At 42.5% G+C, this 22745-nt stretch overlaps 1 long non-coding RNA gene across 14 annotated transcripts in view; it reads right to left on the bottom strand.

Moving 5' to 3' along the window:
• Positions 1–22745, bottom strand: part of LOC141577226 (uncharacterized) — a 110667-nt gene that overhangs the window by 67026 nt on the left and 20896 nt on the right. For 6 of the 14 annotated variants that reach the window (XR_012506079.1, XR_012506080.1, XR_012506084.1 and 3 more), the window contains exons 2-4: positions 15798–16675; positions 13784–14008; positions 6997–13169 (exon numbers count right to left, since the gene is read on the bottom strand). This is a non-coding gene — a long non-coding RNA (uncharacterized LOC141577226). Of the gene's footprint in view, positions 1–6996; positions 13170–13783; positions 14009–14287; positions 15364–15797; positions 16676–22745 lie in introns of those variants that run through there. The other 8 variants (XR_012506083.1, XR_012506088.1, XR_012506077.1 and 5 more) reach the window with 7 other exon arrangements.

Below are 22745 nucleotides of genomic sequence, written 5' to 3'. Positions count from 1 at the left end.
CAGATAAATACACCTAATTACCTATCCCCTAAAGAGCCCCAAAGAAAAGAAAAAGAGAAATTTGTTTCCTAAAAAAACCTGATATTAAATTTAGATTAAATACTTGAAAAAAAAAGTAAAATAGAAAAGATGAGTGACACAAGCGATAATGCCCGTGAGATCAATCTGCAGTGGCTGCTGGCACGTCCCCATGTCCCACGTGGGAAAATCTGAAACATCCTTCTCACACTCAGAGTCATCCTCAGCCCAAACCACCCCTCCCCCTGTTAAATGCAGGATCACGGGTAGGGCCCGGCCTTTGCTCTCTCTGTGTCATCACAGTGAGACAGGATGGAAGGGGGCAGAGCACAGCCATTCAAGGAAGGCCAAAACAATTAACATCAAAATGGTGAAGGATTCAATCCCCAATAGGCCTTGAGGCTCAAGATGAAGAGATATATCTTCTAGCAGAGCTTGAGCTTCATTATACACCCATTGTAATAGTAACATGGTGAATATCATGCCCCAAGGCACCATGGCCATCCCAAGGCTAGCCACAAAAGGTCACAGGGTGGGAAATGGCGAACTCCCAGGGAATCCCAGCCCCTTACCCTTAGGCTGCTCAGTCTACTTATTAGCATATGAAACAACCAAGCCCAAGAAAACGAGCAACACTGCGCCACCTCGCGGTCACCACTCTCTCTCCCTCTTCCGAGAAGGCCCACACTCTGTCTGTGGAGTGTGTACCTACTTTTAATCTGAGCACCCGAACCCCACAACTCGTAGCCTTTCTCTTGCCTTTCAATGTGTCTCTGTGAATACATCTACCATTACTCAACAGTGGCTTGCTCTTGAAATCTTTCCTGCATGAAGCCAAGGACCCACGTCTGGTGGGGCACATTCCAGGGGCTCAACCAAAGCCTGGGACACAGCCCTTCTCATGCCCCACATCTGTTTCCTTGTATCAACAGGACTGGGATATGAAGGGAGTTCTGAGGCCCCAGCTAAGGGACAGAAGCAGCCCCCAGGGCTCAAAATGGCGGGCAGCCCCTCCCCCAGCAGGGGCCCTGAGGTCGGCCATGTTGTCTGTGGTTCCCTGTTGTGCTGACCCCCTAGCCAGACAGCGTTCTCCTAGGCCTGTCCCCACAAAACCCTTCTCTCCAAAATACAAGCACATCATGTCACAGTCCTCTTATTCAACCAGGAAGTTTTCAGCGCAATTTTTCCTTCCCTAGTAAAGAATCTATCTGTCCTCCCTCCCATCCCACCACTTCTTTCTTTGTGAGAACTCTGTACTCCTCACATACCATCCTGAACGCAGCTGCCTTGCTAGCTGGGACCGAGATGCTTCAGTCTCACACAGCCTGCGTCCTTTCACTTTCCCCTTTCTACCTTAAAAAGCCTTTCCTGAGTCTCCCAACCCTCTGATTCTGAACTTCACAAAGTGCTGAGGTTGCAGTCACTGTGTGCATACCTCCCAGGTTTTGGCTAGATTTCCTTCGAAATATCTTCACTAAGGAGCTGCATCAAGAAGTTTAAAGAGGCTATTCTTACATCTGAGCTGAGGAGCCTGCATAAAATTTAAATGGCTTTGAAGAGAGAGTTAACCAGGGACAGAGAGGCCGCAGGTCCTAGTCAACAGTGTCATGAGGCAAAATGTTCTTCAAAGGCTTAGAGTGGCTTCTGAACACGGAGTCGGCAGGGAGAAGATACCAGGCAGTGAGTGGGGTGAGTGACACTGGGTACGCTTCCCCAGCTGGGGAAGAATTGGATTTTGTTCTAGTTTTCCAAACAATTTCTGACTACCTTTTTCTCTTATTGTCACATACCATTTCCTACGAATTAAGAAAAATCAATGTCAGTCATTTGCACCACTTGGTAGAAGCTACACGATATCATTCACAGGGCTGGGATATAACAGCCACACCAGTCTAGGTTGAAAGACCAGTGGGGGTATTTCCAAAGTAATCACGGGCATGCAACAAACTCCCCAGCTTCAATTACCTCATCTCAAATGTGAGGCCAATAAAACTACCAAGCAAAGTGCGTTATGATTATGGCCAAAATCTGTTTACTAGGTAAGTGCCCGTAAGAGCTGCCGCTGAATGGGGAATGAGTATGATCAACGAGGCCAAGTCAACCTGGTCACACGCGCCCAGCCTTCCTGCGTTGGTGCAGGACCGGAGTTTGTTTAGCTGAGATGAACGCCCCCAGAGCAGCCCCGAGGGGAAAGCTCCCAGCTCTGCGTGGCGAGGCGTGTTCCTTTCCTTCTCAGAGCTTATCACAATTTGCAGTCGTCTGTTTTTACATTTATCCCCTTAGTACCTGCCTCCCCTCCGGAGTTTTGCTTAAGCAGCACAGGTCCAAGTTTGTGTTGCTGCCTACTGGATATTCTGGGCTGGGAGACAGGCGACCCCACGTCTGGCTCTGGGGCTGAACGGAGAGGGCAGAAGGCCCAGGGGCCCATGTTGAACCGAGGCCCCAGCACCCAAAATTATGGTCTGACTTTGGGCAAATTACACAGTCTCTTTACCCTGAGATTCCTCATCTGTCCATGAAAATAACTGCCCATGGCATATAGAGTTTCAAGGATTAAAGGAAATCACCAAATTCACAACCTATTCAAGGGGCTTCCAGTGCATCCTCAACAGGCACATGCTACCTTTACGGCTGTGACACACGCTAAGCGGGGCGGACAGACACAGTGAACACTGCTAAGTGCCTGTTTGTTAAATGTTTCATGAGTGTTATAATACTGTTTACAACTTACAACAAACCCAGGAAGAAACGAATATTATAATGCACATTTCACAGATTCACCAACAGGTTAAGGGAGGTTACACTCTAGTCCAAGGCTCTTTGGTGAGGAAATGGCGATTTAAACTTGTATCTGAGCCCAGGCCAGGGCTACATCTCTCTCCAATCCACCTGTCCAATACACAAGTTTGCACAGGCCAGCTCTTAAATGCAATGTGTGCCACCGTTTGTCAATGTTTGTTAGTTACCATAAACTGCTCCCAGAAACCGCTACAGAAAAGACAGGTGGACCCAAATCCCTGCCAACAAAGTACAGGAATTCTGCCTTGCCTTCTCCTGTAATGTGCAGAAACCCTTCCCTACATCACCAAATTCAAATGTATGCTTCATCCGTGTTTATGTTTGCACACGGAATATTAAAGTAGAAGGTACCTGCAGTAATTCTATCTCGGTTCCTTTCCAAGTTTCCAGATTATCCACAATCAGTCTGTGAATGAAAATACTACAATGTGAATGAAAATACTGCAACCATGTCAATAAACAAATAATGCTGAAACCAAGTCATCAGCGGCTGCCACCATCCCCCAGCGAGTACAGGCCTGAAGACCAGCCTCTACAGCCACTAACAACAGTGCTCTGTGAACAGAATGAGAATAAGAAAAGACAGGATACTTGCCCTAGATAGCTAGGTACTTGTCTAAAGAATGAATCCAGTGAGCCCAAATTATACATAGAAAATCACTAAACTCTTTAACTTGACATACCTGGCTTTCTTTAGATAACAAACAATGTTTTATTGTTCCAACTACCTGGTCTTTGTTGTAAAGTTCCTATATATCCTAGCTCCTGCCCAACCTCTTGGGAGCAGTCCCTCAGAGCGATCTCAGAGGCTGTCATCCTGGCTTGAGTCCTCCCGCCAAATAAAGCATAACTCTAAACTTTCAGGCTACACATTTCTTTCAGTCGACAAGTCCCAGGATAGACACAACTCATCAATTCTGTAATGGAACACACTGGATCAGGAACCAAAAGCATGTTCTAGTCCAGAAAAACTACGGGACCCTCTTACTTCCTGTCATTACACAATCCCACCAGAACTCATTAATTTGCTGTCTGCTCATCTGGCAACCAAACTCAGAGAAGAGTCAACTCAGCAGAGTGCCGTGCTGGGGAGAAAACCCCGCAGCAGCATGGAGAGCTGCCTGCCCTCCCGCACGCTCTGCTGAAGCCTAGTGTCCTCCGTGGAGACCAGGCCAACAGAGCTATTCCCAACAGCTGCAAAGTCCCACACATTAAATAAAAGCGTTTTATTTTATACGATATGTTACGTATATAACCATCTCTGAAGACAGCTTTGCAAGAAGCCCAAATCTTCAACATTAATCTGCAAAGGCAAATGCTGCCCCCAAGGGAAAACAAGTCTTAAAACGATGCTAAGGCCTCCAAAGTCCTCTCCAGGACCATCAATCAAACTGCCTGCAGGCCTGCAGCTGCAGGCGGCTACATGTCTGTTTTTAAAGCAACCCCTTCCTGCCGTCAGGTGCTACAATGTCCCTCTGCGCCCTCCCATCTGAGGGTAAGAGCAGCCAATGCAGAACCTTGCAGGGAAGCACTGACAAGACTCGACACAGAGGATCAGAGATAAACTAAGCCTTCTGATGACACGAGATTGTCACTGTGTCATTTTACAGATGAAGATATATAGAGAGAGGTGGGGTGATCTTGCTCAAAGTCACACAGCTAATAAGTGGCAAAGTCTGTAACCCAGCTACACCCTCGGGTGTGACGCCCCCGCTGGGACGCCCACAGGGTTCTTGTGCCTGCCGGACCAGTCCTTTACTGTCACTCATAACCCACCAAAGTGTCTGACACTAGCCTGCCTTTTCAGCCTCTTCTACCTCTAGTTTCTCAGAAACAAGGCTGCTCGGGACACTGTGTGACTTCCAGCTCCCCAAACCCTCCGTGCTCAGGGTGGTCTTGCCTGTGCAACCAGCACCCTGCTCAGAGGCTCTTCCTCCCCTGCAGGAGGACGTTTCCACTCTCCGCAGGGACACCCCCTCAGGGAAGCCCTCTATTCGCCCTCAGCATGGCAGGTGTCCCAGGCCACATCCCGAGCTGCCCCATTAGGACTGCGGGTGCCCAGGTTTGCTAGTCAGAGCAGCAGCCTCAGAGCCAGGGTTTATGCCCGGGTCACCCTACAAACCTACTGCCCGCCATATAGCCCCCAGCCAGCAGGTCACCTGGAAGTCACAGCAAGTGCCCCACCCAATCCCGAAGTCTCATTTGCCAGCACCGCTGATGACTGGTCTTTAAACTTTGGTCAGTTTTTCACAAAACAGCAGCTTCCACTGTGAAGCAGGGGGTTTTCTCTTCTGCTACCCATCCTTACTGGAAACGTCAAGGGAAACCAAAAGGACTTTTCTCAACCCTTTTCTGATGACACCCTCCCACCCACAATATTCACATGCTCAAGAGCTTTGGGTCCACGTGGTTTTGTTTCCCATACGCTAAGTGGCTCAAAACACTGCGGGATTCTTTCTCTTTTGAGAGTATTTGTTTGTACTGAGTTTATCGGCTTTAATCAATTTTTGTGTCTCCCTTCAGTGTCCCTAGCAGTTGCCACTTCTTACTCCCTTCAGCAGCCTCCTTCGCAAAATCTAGTCTAAGAAATCAGCTGTGATGAGGGGCCCGGGGGGAGTCACAGAAGATGGAACTAAGGCACAGAGAGGCGACATAATTTCCCTGAGAAGATCAGCTTCAAGCCCCAACACTGTGAGTCACGTCCCTCTGTTTAACTCTTATGCTAAACTAGTTAAATTTTTATAGATTATGGTTATAAACAGATGAGCTATCAAAATACATACAAGGACACACATCAACACTATGATATTCATTAACTCCACTATTTTGTTTCTATTTATTTTATTTCTGTTAAAAAAAATTAGGAACCTCTGCAGTCAGTATAGCAAAATGATAATGGGTTTTAAATCCAGAATGTAGAGGCGTAAGTGTATCATTAATCATAATTATTTGTATGCTCACAAAATGATTTGACAGTCTCTCTCCCCTCCCGCTACTCGCTACTGGCTCTCACCTGAGCTCCCAGACCACACATCGAACAGCCTTTCACTTTACACACAGCTGAACTCATCAGTTTTCCCCCAGAGCTCCCTCTGCAGCTTTCCCTCCTCAGAGCACAGCAGGACCATCACTTACCTCATTAATCCACCCAGAAACCTGGGCCTAACTCCATCCTACCTTCACAGACATCATTCATCCTTTCCTTTTTACCATCTAAACATGCCTAAAGTCTGTTCGTTTTTTCCCAGTGACTGTCCCACTGACTGTACCACCGCTCAGGTGGAAGCCACCAACACTGCACACCTGGACTCACGAGTCTCCCAGGTGGCCCCACAGCTGCTCTCCCATATTAGACACAAAAGGGATATTGTCACTCCCGTGCTTTTATGACTCTTTTCAACCCTACTGTTCTTAGAAAAAACTCCAAGTTTTTCACCTGTTGAAGGTGTTTGCCATGAAACTTTGAGCTCAGGAACGGCAGGACCCCCCTCCTTTTTGGCCCTCCCCTTTCCCCAAGGCCCAGCCCTCTCCCCCTCAGCCCCGCCCTCTGGCACAGCGCTGGCTCAGGAGGACCTGCTGAGCTACACCAGCCTGTATTCTAACCCTGGTCTTGAGTTCTTAGCAAACTGCTTCACTTATCCATACAAATCCAAGGTAGATTAGAAAGATTTTAGATGTTGAGCTGGACTATTGATTTGGGGATTTTGCACTAGCAACCTGCAAGTACATGTTCTAATGATTCTGTCTTCTTAAAACCACACCCAGGTTTTAGTAGTATTTGTGGAATGTCTTTGGAGTAAAAGGGACTGTACTTTAACAGACTATATGTTTTATAACATGAACAACACGGACAGGGTCACAAATGGAATCGCCTCACAAGTGACAGAAGACAGGTGAGAGGCACAAAGCAACAGGTCTCAAAGATTGTAAGAGCAATGTTGTTTCGCCAATCCCCCAAAAATTCCTGAAAGAACCAAAAATTCTGAATTTTGAAAGTAAAAGGCTATCATATATAGAAATAAAATAAATGATCCTCTTCATCAGTGTTTCAAGATCTGACTCCAGATATTTTAGCAGGCCATACTGAATCCTAGCACAGAAAAATCAGATGGACTAGTGGTGAGTAAGGTCCAGGAAAACGGCAGTAATTCCTCCACTTGTGTAAAGACATACACTCACCTGCCGAAGGTGAATGTAGAACGCATTCTGGAGATATTTGGAAGCTTCCAGGGTCCGCTTCTGAATGGCAAGGACACGGACAGCTTGGGAGCATGCTTCTAACTCAGTCACCGGCATTCTTACACTGCAGGGGAAAAGGAGGCCCTCAGTCGAGAGCAGAGATATTCCTGTCGTGTCTCCCAGGCCGCGCCTCGGGGACTCAGTGCCCTGCAGCAGCCCGGCCCCAGGCGAGGACACGCAGCGTGGCCCACCCAAGCAGGAGGGGCACTGTGCTTGAGAAATCCCATCCCCGATGGGGGCAAGAGGGGCTGGTGGGGTTGAGTGAACCTATAAATGCCCACAGAAATATGCCTGCATTCATTCAAGTGATACAAGCAACAGTAGCAGGCTATTTAACAAAATTTCAATTTTCAGAGGAAATTTTGCCATTCCTTTCCACTTGTCCCCTGCACTCTGAGACAGGCTTAGGCTATCTCACACCTTCAACTCTGAAGCAATAGTTGTGAAGTAATTTTACTCTGCTGCAAGTGTCCTCGCTCCCCGTGTCACTGTGTCTGTCCTCTCTTAACACAGTCGGATATCTTCCTGGATCTCTACCTGAGTTCCTTTCTCCTCCTCCTCAGATCCTGAGATAAAGGACAAGTGAAGACACATGACCAGAAAAGGCACTGTGGTCTTGACCGAAATCCACAGTGACCCCCTAGGTGTGTGCTGCCCACCCCTTACTTTTGATTCTCAAGGTTCTGCCCAGGGTGACATCCAGCCCAGAGAGGTGGGCCAATTAAAATCTATGTGGCTTGGGCACGGGGACAGGTGCTGGAGCTGGTTCCGGGACCAGGCCCCTCCCCACCTCTGCTCAACTCTCCCCCGAAGCCACGCTGCCAAGCACTCAGGCTCCGTGATCTGATGTCCTTCTCTTCTACTCTACTCCAAACCCTTTTCCTTTGCCTTTTTTCCCTAATTATCCCCAGCTGGAGTGATTTTTCAATCGCAGTATCTAAAAAATTTCCTGCAGCCGAAAATGAGGTCTCCAGATATCAATGCCCATATGCTGGTTCCTGAAGAGAGCCGCTGGATAGGGGGACCCTCACCAACACTCACAGGGCATCAGACATGTTTCAGGGTCGGCCACCCCCAACAAGAGTTTGCTGTGACCCCTATGACCGCACTGCATCCCTGCTCACAAAAATATAGTTGGCCCACTTATCGGTTATTAAGAAGCAAAAATACAAAATTGCTCATGTTTCTTACTAAAATTATCTATGAAGCGGAAAAGGGAATTGTAATAGAAAAGAACAATTTTGACCCCATGTTAGGTCTGTTCCTTTGGCTTTAACCCTGTGTCCTGTTTTCTAGGCTCAGACATGCTATCTCTGCACCATTTGTAAAAGAAAGTTGCCTTTAGACTGAAATATCCAGGACAGCCTCTTCTCCTGGCCGTGATCTTGAAGGATGCTAACTAATCTGCACTTATGTAGAGATGGCAAGTTTCAAACTAGAGAATAACTTTGTTTTATTTTTGGAGGTTTTACAGGGGCAACATGATTTGATCCACATGGACAGCTGCAAGAACAGCGGATTCAAAGGACAAGCAATTCATACAACAAGAAGTTTCCAAAAACCAACTGCAGCCCCGCCCCTTTTTAGTATAAAAGTAGACTCAATTCTGACTTGGGGAAGATGGTTCTCCAGGACATCAGTCTGCCAACTTCTGGGTCTGCCAACTTTGCAAATAAAGTCACTATTCCTTGCTCCAACACCTCATCACCCAGTTTATTGGCCTGTCATTTGGTGAGCAGAATGAGTTTGGATTCGGTAACAAAATGACTGCATTGGAGGTAGTATGTCTCCACTCTTTCCTCGTTTCCAATATGTAACATGCACATTATTTATGATCTAGTGCAAATAATTCATCAAAGACAACCACAAAAAGAAACTATACTCACCCAGCTATCAACACTGAAGTCAAAACCTGTCAATTTTATATGCTGTTTAAGAACACAACCGAAAAACCTAACATAAGGAGTCGATTCCACGGAAATAAAATCATTTCTACTCCTTCAAAACTTTTTCTTTTCTTTTCTATTTTATTTTGTTTTGCTTATTGAAAGGAAAATAAAAGTCAAATCATTTTATTTCACGTATTTTTGTTATAGCTACATATTTTAAATACTACAAAAAGACTTAAATTGCAATAAAAAATTGTTCATATATTAGTATAAAGATATATACACAACCAATGGGGATTAGGAAAGGAATGGACATTTACTAAAAATCCACTGCAAGCCAGTCTTTTACAAGCATATCATGGAATATAAGTTCTATTATCCAGGGAGCCTCACCCACATTCTCATTACTGAGTCCCTTAGTAATCAACCACTAAGTCACCAGCATAGAACCATGTGATCAGTATTTTAGGAATAAATGAGGGAATTAGCTCATTCAATTCTAAAACAAAATCCCTAAAATAAATACTGAACTTATTTACAGATAAATAAAATTTGTCCCCAAAAACGTAAAGTTTCTTCCTCAAGGTCACAAAGCTAATAACTGGTAAAGTTAAGATTTGAACTAATCTGCCTGATTCTAAAAACTAAGGTGGAAATCCCATTCGACTGGGGAGTGTCCAGCTGCACAGCCTATCACCCTATCTTTGTTCAGAGCTGGCCTTAGACAGCCTGAGACAGCACCCCATTCCTGTGGAACTCGAGGGCAAATGATAACAATAAGGATTTTATATCCAGCAGTTTCTTAGGCCTCATGTATATAAAGTGTCAGCAGGTCAGCAGAAAATCTCTGGGAAACATGAGTGTGTCCAGACCGTTTTGCTGATTAGAAACTCAATCTATCAGGATAGAGTGACCTTCCCATGAGAGGCCACATGGACATAAAGTAAAGGCAGCTGAACAATGGAAACTAGCAAGACCCCGGAACTCAAGCAAGGATCCCTGCCATCCCCCACCCAGTTGTCTCTTCATCCGCATGGACATGAAGACAGAAGACCCGGGTTCTTGTCCAAGTTACACTATCATGGATTCTCACCCATAAAAAGGTACGAATCTATGCTGTCATAAGTCCTTTCCAACTCAAATATGATGACACCAATATCTCAGCAGAATATCTATGTCTCCACTTCCCCACTTCTAATAGGAGACTATTTCTGTGGACACAAAGCAGAAATCCAATTTAAAAAACCATGCAAGAAGCCAGGCGAATTTCTGCTTAAGAGCCTTTGCTCTCACGCTCAGTGAATGAAAACTCAGAAAAAGTGGTCCTTCTCCCTCAGCAAATGGGAGGTAGCCTGATTTTGTGTGTGTGTGTGTGTGTGTGTGTGTGTGTGTGTGTGTAAATCAAATATAATCATGTCTGGGACGTGTACAGATTATTTTTAATTTCACTGTAATTTCATGGGGATGAGCCAACTTTTAAAGTAATTTGAATGTAGTGTTCTGAGACAGACTCAGTCTCTTTTGGTGGAGGAGGTGAAAGGGGAGAGTAAAGGAGGAAAGAGGTAAATGAAGCAAAGAAGTAAGAATACTGCTAGGGAAAGGCAAGACGTTAATTTTTTTCCTCATTGCATCACATACAAATTAGGGACTGGCTTTCCCCCGATGTCTTATCGAGCACTGAGTTGCAGAAGAAGAGGTGACAGCCCATTTCTCACTGAGATTGTGATTGTACGTGGCATCTTATAGACACAAATCATTTACCCTGAGCAAACACTCTAGCAGCAGGCTGTAATTCTCCTGTTTTGAGAGACAAGAAAACAGGAGTTCAAAGCGGGTAGATAACTTGACAAAAGTCAGAGGACCAGTAAACAAGAGAGGATGAATTCAAACTCAGATCTGAATGCAGAGTCTCATCTTCCCACTCCCAGGGCAGGAAAATCCTTAACACACAGGCTCCCCAGCTCCCCTGCAGTGTTCCTGGCGCCAAGAATTTCCCATGGTAATGGTCTCCAGTTCTCACAGACACAGTGCTCTGTGCAGCCAATGACCTTGATCAGACCTTGATCATCTACCTGCCACGCCCACCAAGCTTCACCATACAGGCAGGAAAGCTGGCTTTCAAGTGCAGACAAAGCCAACCTTAGTCTAACCTGGGCTCTTCTGCAGCTTCTCCAGCCTAAAGGCAGCCATGAAAGTGCTCAAAGTTTGTACGTGAGCCACACTACCTCTCTCCATCTGTGTCCCCACCTATTCTACTTAGGTATGAACATTTTGAGAATCTTGGAAACAAATTTTTAAAAACAGAAAAGAAAGGATTCTGGAACAACTACTTAATACTTACAATTTTAAATGACAATTTACAAAGTAAGTATTGAAAAACCGAATCTTCCTTTCTAAATGTCAGTTTTAAGCATTTAAAAAAATTATAGCAAAAAATTCTCACTTACAAAATTAACAAAAACATAAACAATAATCTGGAATAAATTCAAAAATAATGCCCATATTCTAAATGGAGAAACTTCAGGACTGTACTGAGGGTTAAAGTAAGATGTATGAATGTAGAGACATAAACATATTGCATGGAGAAAAGCAGTTTTGTAAAGATGTAAGTTCTCCTAAGAATAATTCAAAACTTAATAAATAATCCCATGAAAATTCCAATCTGATTTTTTTTAACTTGAACAAAATATTTTGGAATTCTTCAGGAATAATATAGTCATAATACTTGACAAGAAAATTTGGGATGGAAGAAAAGAATCAAAAAAATCAGACTGCCAATTATTAAATAAATTTTTACAATATGTAAGATATGGTGCTGGAGTAAGGAAAGGAGATTGACAGAAGGGAACCATGAGCTCAAAAAGAGACTCTAGTGTATGTAAGTATTTTGTACAGGTGGGATTTCAAATCAAAGAGAAAATTATGAATTCGATAATTGTCCTGGGACAGAGAATCACCTGGAAAGAATAAATTCCATTCCTGTCATAATGACCACAAGATAAATTGCAGATAGTGATGTAAATATTAAAAAGTACTAGTAACAGCAAATAGAACACTTTGCTCTTATTAACTCAACTTCTCCTCACTATAACATGTACTATTATAATCTCCATCTTAGAGTTTAAAAAAACCTACAGAAGAGATTTATTCCATTATAAGAGAGTATTTCTAAGAATAATGTCAAAGATAAAACCCATAAGGAAGACATTTACTATCCTAAGAATAGTTTGAGCCACAACAAAAATCAGAAAACTTCCTGAACAAAATGAAAGGAAAGAAATGACAAGAAAAAGCTCTGTGATACATGTTGATGAATTCATGAAGTTAATTTTCATAACATACAAAAAGCTGTCACAAAGCAACAAGAAGCTCCCTCACTTAAATGTGGGCAAAGGACAAAAGGAATCATTCATTTTAAAAAAGTCAAATGGCTAATGAGTGAAAAATGCTCAAAACTTCACTGGTCATCAAATGCAAACAAAAACAATGAAAAAGCACTTTTGCTTATCATATTGGCAAATATTTTTAAGATATTCTAGCTAGTGTCCATCTGTGGGAGAACAAATCATGAGCGACTTTTTCAGAGGATGACATATCAATGGATTTGTAAGCTCTGAAAACGTACATACACACTGACTCAACTCCACTTCTAGGAATCGTTTCCTTTAGGAAAAAAAAATCAGTCCAAAAAGATGTACCCATCAGGGCATTTACACAGCACTGTATACAAAGGTGGGAAGAAAAACTGAAGTGAAATCATATCCAGCGATAGAGAATTGGTTACATAAATAATTGTGCATTTTTTCATTCCCCAATAGAGAAGGAATTTCTAGTCACTTGAAAGGAGTCTGTGATGAATGTAAATGTCACATCCAGGGACTAAATTTCCAGAAGCCTTAACTAAAGGAATACACATACAAGATCACAGGAATGTCTGTACAAGAAGGATGCAACTCAAACATTCTTTCTGACAGTGGAAAATGGAGAAAACTTAACTGTCCACCATCAAGACAATGATGCGGTAAATCAAGGCGAGCTGCGGGCGCTGAGGGAGCCGGCGTTTCGAGATGGTCCAGGGCCTTGTCCACAGCACTCTCCCACCAAATGTGTCCGTGGACGAGACGACACCCGCACATCAGGAGACCCCTCCAATTTATCTGAAAGGGCCGGGTGAGTCTGGAGTGGGAGGACGTCCATGATATACCCCTAAGTGAATAAAGCGAGCTGCAGAAAAACATATAGTATGGAATCATTTTTAAATAAAGCATATATACACACACCTATACATTGATTTCTCATATGTGTATATATATGTATCTCATAGGCATAAAGGTCATGATATATATATACAAAATTTTCAACAGCTTTTACTCTCAGGAAATAATGAGAAGGGAGTTAGGGGCCTTCCTGTACCACCACAGTTCTCTTTTCAGTATTTAGGTTAAGTATACTTGGAATTTAAAATTTATTTAAGTCCGAAGAAAAATGGACGATGCCTCCATAAGACAGAATGCTACACTGGTCTTTAAAAATCATGCCAAGGGAGATAGAATATTGTAGAAAAAGATGTAATAAGCCAAATGGAAAATGGAGGTCTCCGAACAGTAAACAGGGACGGAGTGCTCACTGGTTTTTATGACAGAGATGATAAACACTGACGAAAAGAACAGAAAATAAATGTTAAATTGTTAATTATTATCTCTGAGTAGCGGGACCAGGATAGAATCTTTTGCCCCTTTTTTCAGACATATTATATTAAATGCACATTATTTTTCATCTGAAAATAGCATTTTTGGCGTGTAGTACCACGCAGTGGGGAATAATACAAGAATACTTACAGAAACAATTAACTAGGAGACACCGCAGCAGCACCACACAATGTAAAACGGGCAATCCTGATTTACACCGCTCAGTTACATAAGGATCCAGAAAGTGAGAGCACCTGCTGTAACAGGGCGTGGCCCCCTTCTATTTGTCAGTTGTGTCTTCAGGGCTGAGGCAGTTCTGAGCACGGCCAGTGTCAGTTCCCGTGTCTGGATGGATGCTACTGGAGGTGAGGACACCTGCAAGCAGAAAGGAAGAACAGAAACCATCCTCTGCACTTTCTGTCTTGTTTCCTTGTTACTTTAAAAGAGAGGCATAAATAAGATAAACTGTGTATCTCCCCTACTGAAATTTCAGTAATGAAACCGTTTTTAAAGGCTTCAGAGCTTATATTCTGTCTATAACTGTCTTTTTAACAAAGAATCATATTTATTAAATGTTAATTGACTCAGTTAATTAAATCCCTGTTGAAATATTCAAGTAAAGAACATGAAAGGCCTTACGTAAAAGAACTACACCTGCAGTGACTAGCTCAGCTGTCTTGACGGCAATGCAGTCAGCCCCCACCATCCCGTGGCCCTGAGCTCCTGATGCTGGTAAGAGAGCACGCTGCCGCCTCAGATGGAGTGATACTGTGAAAGCATTTTTTGAACTCTACAGTACTGACAAAACATAACTGACAAATCCCAGGCTCCTTTGAAGATGTCATTTTTGGTTTCTGACCAACCACAGTCAATGAGCAGAACCACCCCATTCCCGAGTCATGGGACTCACGTGGGAAGAAATTTTGTAGAAATTTCCAGGTACAGAATGTAACCAAATATATGTAGAACTCTGACAAAAGAAAAGATGAAATACTCTGATGTTGAAGACACTCAAAATATTCTCCTAAGCCTTAGTAGCTGGAAAGGCTGGGCTTCTCCTCAGCCACTTATTTATTTCACAGCCAGTGAGCATCTCCCACAAACCCTGTTTCCCTGTGTCTGCTGGGAGCCTCAGGCACACTCTTGCTGTCGATCTTATAAGTCACAGGGCAGACGCGTGTCTCTCATGCCTGCCACCCTCACACAGGCTCGCCTCCTAGCCTCACTGTCTGAACTTGGCCCCATTTTCTCACCTGTTTATTTGGTATCTGTTCTTCTGTAAGCTGCCTGAAATGCTTTTTGGAACAAGTCAGAAGAATGAGTGGGTAGAGAAATGGACAGTTGGACAGGTGAGAGGTGGGCAGACAGACAGAGAGACTCCAAGAAAAGGGGAACAAAGAAAATTCCCTATGCAGAACCCTCTTCTAGTCAGGGAAGAAAACCGCCACGGAGACGTGTGAAGAGGCAGGTGGCTTAGGGCTGTTTCCTGGATTCCATGAAAAGTCCCACCAAGAGAGAGGGTAGAACTATAAATAATAAAAGAAAAAAGCATGCATGCTTGAAAAATATATCCACAATATGTACTTTCTAAAGAATAGATTCAAATCAGCAGGGCCCAATTACTAAATCCTTGGGTATTTACAGAAATGAGAATCCCATCTCCAAACCACAAGGCATCCCTTCGGAGCACTAGAGTCTACACGGGGCTGTTATAAAGCCTTCACCACAAAAGCTATCCTCTCCTGCACTTACGAGGAACGAGCAGCAGTGCTCGGGCTGCCCACGCGCATCATTTGCACACTACAGCACCTCTACGGGGGAGGGACGCTTAGCGAGCCCCATCTCTGCAGGACAGAAAACAAGCCCGGGAGAGGCTAAGCCGACCTACCAGTTCTCCATCTCACAGGACTGGTCACTCCAGAGCAGGACTCGAACTCGTACCCACGTTTGTAATCACGGTACTACCGTGCTTTGTGTGCTTTTTGTGTGTATAATACATTTGTTTCTGGCATGAAAGTATATTTAATAAATGATCGGTTGTCCTGTCTATTTCATTTGCTCACAATCAATCTTTATAATGTTGAATTGTACTCTTTTTCCGTGGAGAAAGGAACGGAACGAGCGGGTGTTAGAATGAGGTGGGGCTCCATTCTTTATCTGTTACCTCATCTCATCCAAGTCCCCAACCAGGGAGAAGGAGCAAATGTTTTCTTCATCTTTTAAAGAGAGGGCTCCACTGATGGTGACTTAACTCCAAAACCAAGTCTGGGGAAAAGGCACATTCAGCAACCAGAGCATTATCACCTGTAGGAAGGCAAAAACAGCTCACGGGAGGGCTCAGGGGGTCACCCTGATTTAATTTCAATCGATAAAACAATAATGCACTCTAAAAATACTAGCATGCAATGGATTGGCTCTTTCTTGACATCTAGCAAGTTTCCACAGCCCACATGTAAAATTATCGTGAACCAGTGAAAGGAAGTGTCTACAGACAAGAAAAATCAATGCCACATGTAAACTGAAACCCAGGCTGGAGGAAAGGAAGAGAAAGGGCATAGTAAAGAAGTGGGGAAAGGCTGGGGAAAATAAATCATCACACGGACTCTCAAGCATCATCCAGCAAGCATATAATCATTCGAGAGAGAGAGTTACTGAGGTCCTATTCTGTGCAAGATTGTAGAGCGGGTGAAGCAAGAGCGCAGCGACCATGGTGGCAGCAAGTTGCGGGGCTCAAATACACTTCTGATCCCGGTACCTGGCACACTTTTCCTCAGTATAAAGACAAAAAAAAAAATGTAAAATAACTCTGTAAACTCAAAGCATTGTTAAAAAAAAAATTAAACAAAACCTAAATACCAGGACAGACAATCCACGCACATTGCTGGATCAGAAGACAGCGCTCTTGGAAAGGCAGTGCTCCCCAGAACGATCCGTATATTCTACGTGGTCTCGATCACAATTCCTGGGGGCTCCTCTGCAGAAACTGACTAGCTGCTGCTACAATTCATATGGGAATTCGAGGGTCTCAGTAACCAGTACGTACTTGAAAAAGAAGAACAATGTGAAAGGACTTGTAATTCTCAATTTCAAAACTTACAACTGTATGTCTAGGTGAGATTAGAGGCCATTGTGAAGTTATAACTGTGTTTATCCGTATTTTCTAAATTCTCTACAATGACTACAAGTGTTACAATAAGAAAAATAAAAAGTAAGGTATCTTTTAAAACATGCACACCGATTCATTCATTGGGAAAAAAATATTTTAACTATAAAGAGGTAACCAAATATCTAGTGAAAAAGGACTACTTAAAAACAAGTGTGTATTTTCATTTTTCATAAATTGAAAACTGAAAAGCACAAACACATCAAGTTTCTAGGGAGACCGATGCAACATATTAATAGTTATTTTCAAAAATTCTAATTGAACAATGAAAACTCAAGAAAGGGAAAATCGCGATTGACAGCCAACTGCAAACACATGGAGAGCAAAGGCCTAGAAATCACAGTTCCTTTAACTCTGATACTAACTCAATAGAAGAGGAAATTCCTCCCTGTGGGGACAGTGCAATCCCATGCATAAGACAGGATACACAGTACAAACTGCACTAGAATCTGGCGTGATTTTCTTAGAAGAATTCTAAAGTTACAACATTGCTGAAAAACTATAAAAACACTGAAAGACAGATTAAAACACACAGTCATATATATTATATAGAAACATATGAAGTCTGCTCCCATGTTGCATAGAAATACAAATATATTTGTTCATTTATGGGCACTGAATATTTTATCCCAGGTAGAATATTTCAACTAAAACAAATAATCAATAATACACACCTCTTGTCAAATCTACTTGATAAGGTACTCTGCTATGTAACCATAATGTGTCTAAGATAGATCTAAAATTAGTGAAAAAGATCTTTGTATGGTTTCTTGAACACTTCTCAAAATTCCAAGCTTAATTTTAAAATAGATCTGAGCAGTATTTCTATATTAACTTTTCCCTCGTGAAATGAACAGCACAGTCTGTTGTCAAAATTCTGTCCTTACAATGATTCACGAGCACTGTATCCTAAGAAAACTGCTGGACAGCAAGGCACTATCCAGACACTGTGACCAAACTAATGAAACACAAGGAAGACAGTGACCCTATTTTGGAGGACTTACCGTCTGTGTCAACTCTGGGGTTTTTATTTGATTGGTTTGATTGGGTAGCAAAATAAAATCAATCAAGTACTTTCTTCTTTAAGCATTCTGTAACTCATGACTCTGTTGTTAGTGTCATGAGAAGGAAAGACTAAAGCAAGACTTCATTAGGTCAATTAGCAACAGCCATCACTGGGGAGTGAGTAATAAAGAAGTTAACTAATAGCAATGCTTCTGCCTACATGAGACCTAAAATAAACCTACACTGATCTCTTTAAGGAAAATGAGGAGATGAGGCCCCAATGAGAAAAACAAAAACTAACAAGAAATCAAAAAAGTAAAGACTTTTCATTAACGATTCCAGGAAGGAGTGGAGCATGGTGGTGAAAAGCACAGGTGCTGGGGACAAACATGAGGGTCTGAACTCCCACAGCACTGGGTAGCTTTGACACTGATAAGTCAGTGAAATTTTCTGCATCCCAGTATCCTATCCATAGACTGGGGACAGCAACAGAACCCGTCTCCTAGAACGGTCCTAATAATTAAGTTATTTTATATATAAAAGTTTAAATAAAATACCTCAGATATTAAATATTACCCCAAAAGCACAAGGAAAAAGAAAACAGAGATAAATTGGAGTTCATCAAATTTTAAAACTTTGCTTCAAAGGACACCATCCAGAAAGTGATAAAACAACACACAGCAGAAATTTTTTCAAATCATTTATCTGATAAGGAATTTGTATCTACCAAAAAAAAAAAAAAAAAAAGAACCTCCTACAACTCAACAATAAAAAGGCAACTCAATTAAAAAATGAATAGAGAATCTGAAAAATATTTATAAAGGAAAATATACAAATGACCAATAAGCACATAGAACGATGTTCAATATCATTAGCTGTAAGGGAAATCAAGTCAAAACCACTAGGAGAAACCGCTTCACACTCACTACAATAGGTTATAATCAAAAAAAGAGTAACAAGCACTAATGAGGACACAGAAGATGCAGAGGTCGCAGCCGTTGCTGCTGAGGATGTAACACAGACTGGCCACTTTGGAAGAATGCCTGGCAGGTCCTTAGAGAGTTGAACATTTGGTTTCTGAATAACCAGGCAATTTTGCTTCCTGGGCACACACGTAAGAGAACTGAAAACAAATGTTCACATAAAAACTCCTACAGGAATATTCACGGTGCCATTACTCATCACAGCCAAAAAGCAGAAACAACACAAATGCCTATCACCTGATGAATGGGTAAACAGAGGGGCCCAGCCATACAGAGGAATATTATTCAGCAATAGCAAAGCATAGAGTACTGACCCAGGCCACAACGTGGACATATTTTGAAAACGTTACTCAGGGTGAAAGAAGTCAGTCACAATAGATGCTTCCACTTACATGAAGTAACACGATTTACATGAAATTTCCAGCAGAGGCAAACCCACAGAGAGAGAAAAGTGGCTCCCTGGGGCTGTGGGAGGATGGGGAAGACGGGGATGTCTGCTTATGCATAAGGAGCTTCCTGCTGGGGGGATGAAAACGTTCTAAGATTGAATGGGATGCACAATTCTGGGCATAGAGTACAAACCACTGTACATTTTAACGGGTGAATTGTTATTAAAACTGTTAAGAACGAGAGCACCTCGGGCCAGTACCTTCCCATAGTAAATGCAAATTGCTAAATTTTATTACAGGAGGAAGAAACTGACCTCAGCATGAAAGCAGGAGTTCAGCAAATGTGAGTTAACCGAAATTGGACAAGAGCATTTCACTTGAAACAGTTGCTGAGTGTACACAAAATATTAAGACATGACAAGGAAAATCAGTTTGACATCACGAAGAAGCATTCTGCTTCAAATGCAGATCAAGGATTCGGCAAGCCCAGCTGCTAGAAATGACCAGAGAAGAAACCTGGTTCTTTAAACAAGCACCAGAGCCAACAAGGTAATAGTGGTGAGGAAAGTAGGCGGCCGAAAATCTGGAACAGTTTGTTACAAATAATTTCTCCACTGAAAATTCAAAAATAAAATGAAAGTGATGTAATACTGTGTTGACCTCACGTGAATGGGCTTCCTCCGGTTCTCGACAGTTTTGTAACCCCGAATGAGAGACTCAGGAGAATCAGAATGGCTCCTGGGAGTCCCCAAATGACTGCCCACCAGCACGCTGACCACCATCATATCTGCCAGGGTGGAATTGCAGAGAAGAGACCAACGTCTGAAAGGCACAGGAAATATTGACAAGGGAAAAAAAGGCTGATGTCAGTCTTGGGACAGAGGCCCTGAGAGCAGAGGCCAGAAGGCTGCAGGTGAACTGGAGTGGCCCTGGGGCAGGAAGGGACCACGGGGGAGCAGATCTCAATTCTCTTCTCTCTCTCCCTCGGGTAGGAGAGATAAAGTCTGCATCCTTCTCACCTGGAACTGTGGGTTCTGGCTGGCATAAGTCTTACCGACATGGAATGAATGACTCAAGACTGTGGAAAAAGGAAAGAAAGCGAGAGGGAGTAGGGAGCCAACTCCAAGAGCCTCTAAAATGCTCCCATATTTATTGTGTATAATCAAAGAAAATAGTCTTTAACAGTTGTGTGATAGTAAACAGGAACTTGGGGAAAGACAGGATGAGACAGAGATTGTAGAATCCACAATGAGTAAAAAGGCTTAGTTTACCTTTAAGGGAGTCATGGGGAGAGGGGAACAAGATAAATTCTTTAGATATTCATTACAAAGCAGAACACCAGTCCAGCCAGGTCCATGTTTTGGGGATAATAGACTATCTAACAGCACGCACGACCAGCATTTATAGCTGAGGGCTTGGGTCATTGCTGTGCAATGAACAGAGTGCTATCTAAAACCTCAAATATGCAAGCAAGGCATTGTCTCTGCTTTTTATGGCAAGGAGACAGGAGTGAGGATGCACAGGTGATTGCTTGAAAACAGTTACTAAGCACACTTTTTCTTCTTAAAGTTGACGTGCGTCTGGTGTCTGTTAAATTTGTTAACCCAATCATGGGCTATCACATGCAACCATTATGGAGAACACCCTAGGATGACAAATCCTGGCTCTGGGTCTTTTCCTGCCAGCTTCGGCCATTCCAGCAGGGTCTAGACACATCCCTGAATAACTATCCCACAGAACCACCCAGACTCTTAACTCCTGGTGCTTGGAACTTAATTTTAGCTCTACACAACTTAACGGAGAAAAGTTTCAGAAACAATAGATATTATATTCTTTTTATATCTCATCATAGAACTAATTTTTCTGATTGCTCTAAGCTGCTTCTACTTGGTAAATCACCTAATTCTGCAGGTGAATTCAGTACTTTCCATTGCGCATAACTAGACAGCCTGGGCCCTCTGACTTCTATTGGTCAAATAAATTCCTATGCACCTAATTGTTTTCATTTTTCATCAAATTCAGCCTGGAGGTGAGGGAGTGTCACTCTGTTCCTCAGCCCACCCTCTTCTCTATACTCTTCAGCAACTCAGGCCTCCTGAATACAAAACGTAGCATCTGTTTCCCTTGATCTACACTTTCCACAAACGCAACAGGAAACATCAGCCTAGAGAATGAATTCAACACAAATGTTAAAACAAAAATCTACAAACATGAAGCAACTCCATCTCCGAATCATGATACACAATGACATGAAATTAAGGGTGTCAGGTACAAAGCACGCGTGGGCCTGACCACCTCATTTCTATTCTTCAAAGGAAGGAAGGTTTTCATGTTTTTTATTATCATTCTTTGTCATTGTTTCTGATTAAGCCAAAAAATAGTTTATGAAATAATTAAGCACTGCAATAACAGATTTTCGCTGTATCAATTACAGAAGGCATTCAGAGGGGATAGGAAAACCCACCTATGTAAAAAATGCAAAATTTCTTCCCCTGTTAAGAACACGTATACAAAATGCAACAGAGAATTCAAATTCATGTGGAGAGGAGCAAAAGCCACAGAATCAAACAAAGTCAGTACTATGAGTCAATTCAAAATTCACTGGACAAACATGCTCAATGCATTCAAAGAATTTTAAAGGCACACTGCAAACCATTCACTTAATGATCTACAGGCTAGAGGAAGCATTTTCCTCTTTAAAAGACAACAGAAATCAATAGGTTGCCCCACCAAACGAGGACCAAACAACAATCAGGTTTTTAACAGTTCTGATAAATCAGCATGTTCGAAACATCAAAATCCAGAAATTTTAAACATTCATTCACACCACAATGAAACAAGCACTTAAAAAAAAGAAAAACAATAACCCGAAGAAACTAAGCACAATTTTCATGTACCTGGATCATTGGGAACTTCTTGTAACGCTGGAAGAAATAACAGGCTATAGCCTTTTACTTAAAAAATAAAACTACATTTAAAGATAACTGCTAAAACACATTTCATCATTCTTGTTGCCTTGAAAAATCCGAGGCACTCGTATCTGATCAGAAAGGCAATTCTGAGTAATAGTATGTTACAATTCAGTGCCAGTTTGCTTTAGTAGAAAAAAGAAAAGCTACTGTTTCTCATCCTGCACAAAGTGTAAAGAACCTTCCTGCCTCTATCTCCTCCTATTTTCTAAGCTCATTCTCCCCAACCCTTCTGAAACAAGTATGAGAACCTTTTATTCCCACCAATATGCCAAATGACAAAAGAGTATCAATTTATTTGTATAAATATATGCCTACAACTTGAACTGGAAGAGAAAGGTATCAGAAGGCTATATGGAACTTATTTCTACCTTCCTGAAATCACACACACACACACACACGTTCACAGAGACACAGACATGTACACACTGAATTACTGCGCAATTCACAAGCTGAGGACTTCCAATTTATAGAAGATAACTTTGTAGTTAGTTTAAAATACAAAACTGTCAGCTTTTGAAAGCCTTCATCATCTGCTAAATCATCCAAATATCAACGAGACCCAATTAGCCTTCTCTGTAGAATATAATTTTCGATGATGTC

This window comes from Camelus bactrianus, chromosome 3, assembly GCF_048773025.1.
Source record: "Camelus bactrianus isolate YW-2024 breed Bactrian camel chromosome 3, ASM4877302v1, whole genome shotgun sequence".
Lineage (NCBI taxonomy): Eukaryota > Metazoa > Chordata > Mammalia > Artiodactyla > Camelidae > Camelus > Camelus bactrianus.
The sequence above is the reverse complement of the archived record's forward strand: the minus strand, read 5'-3'. Positions and strand labels throughout refer to the sequence as shown.